Raw genomic sequence first — 5,907 nt, 5'->3', positions numbered from 1 at the left:
ACTGCAGCACTAAATTTAAAATTAAGTTGTATTGGTTGTGGACCTATATGATCCCTTTGATATCTAGTATCAAATACATATATTCTATAATTATTTTGAATGTTCTATGATTTATATATGGTTTTATATTATGTGGTAGCCCATTATAATCTTTATTAAAGCTAACAATCTCTTTAAAAGCCTCATTATAATTATTGTTTCCATAATTAATATTCATTCTATCCTCGGGATAAAACTCACTACCAATCTTACAATAACATTCAGTAACATTCATTATATCAAATGTACTTGCATTAGTGTTCATTAAGTTGAGTTTGTTCATTAACATTATTATTTTCAAAACCAACTATTATATATTGCGGTCTTTCCATACCACTTTCCATACCGAGATCAAACAAGAAGTTAGTAGCATTGGGTACATTCTTATAAAATGTCTTTCTTTCATAATAACTAAAGTCTACATTATTCTTTTTACTTAAACCCTTTTGCACAATAATTCTATTATCATTACTAGGATCAATACTAGGTACACACCATGATATCTCTAATTTCTATATTACCATCATTAGCAACCGCACCAGGATTAGCATAAACTCTATAAAGAGCTCTATCACTATTATTTCTTTTTAATAATACTTTAAATCCTAAACCATATATAATCTTTTCTAAATCATTTACGAAACCAAATAGATCACTCATCTTAACCATCATATACATATGACCTCGTTGTGCAGCAATATGGTCACCTTCAAGTTGACTATCTCTATTGCCCTGATTTCTAACAAAACCACTCTCATATTCATCACCAGTACTAGTTAATAACTTATACATCAATAGATTAGGATGACAATGATCTATATATTCAATAGTCCTACCACCACTAGTTTCAAGCTTAACTTAACTAAACAGTGCCATCATACCATAATTAACTAATCTGATATTAGCATCATTGGCAAATACACCACCAGCATCATCTGATACAACAAACTCTATCTCTAGATATGAATCACGCAAATTTAAGTGATTCTCTTCTCTATTGAGAATGATATTAATATTAGTATTAACCGTATTCATTGTTGCTAGATTATTAGGTTTATATTTTATAATCTTCCTTTTATGTATATTATTTTTATAACCATAAGTTGTATCCAAATTAAAATCCATTTTTATTAGATAAAAAAATGACAGACAACTTGATTCTATATGAACTACAAAATATACACGAAGCTTTAACTAAAACTAAAGAAGAGCATACACTTAACTTTAGAATGATAAAACCAACAGAAAAGTTTAACTTTAGTGAACCTATACTTAATACAACAAAATTAGGTTTAATTAGATTATCTGTTTATAATTCGGTGTTTAATGTGAATAGGAGAAATAATCAATTCTTATATGCTAAAACTGTTATAGAAGATGAAGCTTTACCTCGGGCTCTTAGCTCTGACCCTAACCTTAACCCTATCCATTGCTATATTCAACTATTACACCGGGAGCATATGACTTAACTGACATAGCAGAATTAATAAAAGAAGAAACTGATGGTAATGTTATAATAGAACCTGATAAGAATACGATGAAATGTTTAATGGAAATAAAACAAGGAGCACTCAGCTTTGATATAGAAAACTCACTAGCCTCATTACTAGGATTTAGAAAAATAATTTATAAAAAAGGTAGATATAAATCTCAGAAAATTATTGATATTATGGGTTTTAGTACTATTAACATTCATTGTAATGTGATAGCTGGAGCTAAAGATAATGGTAAAGATACAGACATACCATATACTTTTAATCTAACTGAACCACCAGGTTACTTGATAAATATTATGCCAACTAATATCTTGTATCAAAATGTAACTAAAGATAGAATAGAATATATAGAATTTCATATTAAAGATGAGCATGGAAGACCTATAGACTTTAATGGTGATGTATTAAGTTTTACTTTGCATTTGATTTAGACTTATACTTATACTTACACTTAGACTAAACTACAAAACTCGCCGATCCCAATTAGTTCTTAATTTACCATTAATATTTTTATTTTTAGTTATATCAATGACAATATAATTATAAGGCTCTTTCCATACCTTATTACATATATTAGCAAAATCATAACTAAGTTCAATATTATCAAAGAAATCTTGATATATAGATATGAGGACTTTACCTCTTTGTTCAAATAAAATAAATAGATTACAGTCCTCTCTAACACTCTGCCTATCCAGAGAGAACAGGTTTTGATTAGGATATATCATATTGCAATTATTATGTCTACCTCTACAAAAGTATTCATTAATAACTGGTTCTTTGGCTCTAACATGACCGAATATCATTAGTTTCTTTAAGTCTTTGGGTAGTTTATCGGGAGATGGTAATTCTTTTATATCTTTAATAAATTCAACATCTGCTTTTGGGTTTATTCTTTCTATACCATGGTACTGATCACCAGCAGGTCCAATGATGTATAGCTTATCAAAGTATATACTAGCTAGAATTAGTTTTTTCAATAAGAATGTCTCACCACATTCACTAGGACCAGATATTATACATCTAAAGTTATCTGGGAATGCAGCTTCAGTAATTATATCATCATCATTTAACCATGAATATAGATCATTATTTATATTAATAGCAATAGGATTTGTTTGGATTATATTTTTTCTTGGGGGTGATATATTCCCCTGATCGGTCGGTGAAACCGCTTCTCGAATTATAACTAATTCGTAGATTAGGACTGCTTCTCTGATTATAACTACTTCTCCGATAGACAATCTCATCATTGTCATTATCATTAACAATATCATTATCCTTAACATTATCATTAGCATTATCATTAACATTGTCCTTAACATTAAAATTATCATTATCATTAACATAATCATTATCATTAACATTATCATTAACATTATCATTAACCATATCATTAACATTATCATTATCATTGAGATTGACATTATCATTATTAGTAAAGCTACTTCGTAGATCATTATCATTATCATCATCATTATCATTATTAGCAAAGCTACTTCGTAGATCATAATCATTATCATTATCTTTATCATTATCATTAATCTCATCATTATCTTTACTACAACTTAAACAAAAACACTCATTATATATTCCTGGATATTTACATTGATTAACTAGAATATTCAAAGCACTTTTAATTCTAAATCCTCTATCAATAAGATAGATCATATATAAACAATAAGCCCCACAATAAGATTCATCATATTGTTGTATTCTCTCATTAAAGCCTAGATCAACATATTCTTCTAGGAATAATGGTGGAGTTTCTACACCAAAACCATCAAAGTAATATGTTGGACCATCTTCTCTTCTTATAACTAAAACCCAATGTGTACCTTCAGTTGGATGTAGATTTACAATAATGTTAGAGTTAGGTTCACTTACCATTTCTGGTTTATCATCTCTCATTACAATCTCAATTGGTGTTAGACTTATATCTTTACCTATATCTTTTATTCTGATATCACTCATAGCATTATTATCAATATTAAATTTATTATTGAATTCCTCAAAAGTTAGGATGAGCATTTTTATATAATAAATTTATTAAATCTAAGTCTAAGTCTAAGTCTAAATATAAATCAAATCTATATTTATTATATAAAAATGGAAACAGGTAGTGCAGTTTTTTTATTATTATAATTGGAATTTGTTATATAATATATGATTCAAGACCAAGTAAATATACAAAACTAGAAGAAAGCTATGGTGGATTTATGAATAGGAGTCTAGTTAGATTTGAATATGAAAAGTCACCACTACATACTATTGTTTATGGTGGAACTGGAACGGGTAAAACATAGAAGTTATACTTAGACCATGGTCAAGTTCAAGATCAAAACCAAAACCAAGACCAAGCTAAAAATAAAGTTATAGTTTGTAAAGATGACAGGGACTGGATAGATCCTGAGTCTAATAAGTTTTATACTGGGTTTAATAAATGTGATATAAATATGATCACAAAAAATAATATGCATAAATTTCAAAATTGTGTAATAGTACTTGATGATATGGGTGATAGGTTAAATAAGGATATAGGTTATTATTTTACTGAAGGTAGACATTATAATATTCAAATGATTGTAATGTGTCATAAACCAGCTCAAATAATTAATGCAGCAAGAATGAGTTGTGATACTATTTATTTAACAACTTATAATGGACCTGACCTATTTAAAAACTTTAATGAGATATATAAATGTGAACATGACTTTAGTAAAATAATTAGTGAATTAAATAGTAACTATTATAATTATACAGATGGAATGTCAGATGAACTTCGTTATGGTATAATTAAATATAATAAAAAGGAAAATACCATTATTATTATTAGTAGTAATAGAACAATGATATATGATTCAAGAGTTGGTCTCCTTGATTTAAAAGCTCTTAGTTTAAAAGATGAATTAGAAAGAGAAGACATAAATAAACTTATAGCATATATGAAACCACTAATGATTAATGCAACAGATAGAAATGTTATTAATCATGATAATTATCAGTTTTATTTTAATAAACTTCTTACTTTAAATAATATTAAAATTCAGAATGATGTTCTAACTAAAGAAATGATTATGGGAAAGGGTATGAAAATTTTATCAAATATTGGTGGAACTATAGGCACAGGTTTAATTATATTTAGTGATATTTATCCTGATTCAATATCAAGAAATGCTGGAACTGTAGCAATGGGAGCAAGCACAATGTTGAGTAGAGTAAATACATTAGTTAATGTTGGATATGGAGAAGAGTTGGAAGGTGAAACACGAAGCAGTTATACTGATCAATGTAACTGTGACTTCGTCAATGAAGAGACGGGAATTTTGAATAGAAATGGAGGAAAGTTTTTAAACAAACTATATATAAATAATGAAGAATTTAGAGAAGAGATTATAAATTTTGTTAAAGATAAAAAAGAATTAGACCTTGATTTGATCTTAGATAAGAGATGTAAAACTAATACATTCAATACTTTAGGAAATAAATATTAAACAGAGTGTATCACATCTAAAGATAATACTAAAGATTTAATTGAAATCATGGCTAAATATTACCCTGTGAAGGATTAGGTAAATTTTATAGTTTACCCTATTATAAATGCTTTTACAATGTTTAGAGTGTAACTATAAAAGTGGAAACATTGCTGTTTTAAAATATCATTATGAATCATGTCATAAAGATAAAACTGATAAATGTATGTGTGGTAATATAATACTAAGTGGTATTTGTGCTAATGATTTTTCCCCATGGGGTTGTTCTTTAAAAAATGAATCTAATTCTAGTTCTAATTCTAATTCTAGTTCTAACCCTAGTTCTATTTCTAACCCTAGTCCTAGTTCTAACCCTAATTCTAACTCTAGTTCTAACCCTAGTTCCAGTTCTAGTTCTAGTTCTGGTTCTAACCCTAGTTCTAGCTCTGGTTCTGGTTCTATCTATGACTATAACTCTAACTCAGGTCCTAACCCCAACCCTAACCTTATCCCCAACCCTAAACTTATCCCTAACCCTAACCTTAACCCCAGCTCAGAAGTATTAACTAGATGTTGTAATTAAGATAAGTGTAATTATATAAAACCACTAAATAATTTTGATGAGGGTAAGTATACATGTAGAAGTTGTACTTCAGCTAAAGTTAATTGTCCATATTGTACTTCTGTTGTGAGATATGATGGGATACGGGCTCATGTAAAAAAACAACATCCAGATATAGAATTGACTAGAGGATTTAGTAGAAATCTGCAAAGCAGGTTCCCTGATATAACTGAAAGATCAGTGGAGCTGGTTCCCAGATCTGATATTACCCAAACTGGGGATCTTCGAATTTGCAAAACAACTCCGTTGAGCAGTTATACTGATAGTTGTTCATGTA

Source organism: Convolutriloba macropyga, chromosome 7 (genome assembly GCF_964194025.1).
Source record: "Convolutriloba macropyga chromosome 7, txConMacr16.3, whole genome shotgun sequence".
Lineage (NCBI taxonomy): Eukaryota > Metazoa > Xenacoelomorpha > Acoela > Convolutidae > Convolutriloba > Convolutriloba macropyga.
This window is presented reverse-complemented; position numbering follows the sequence as displayed.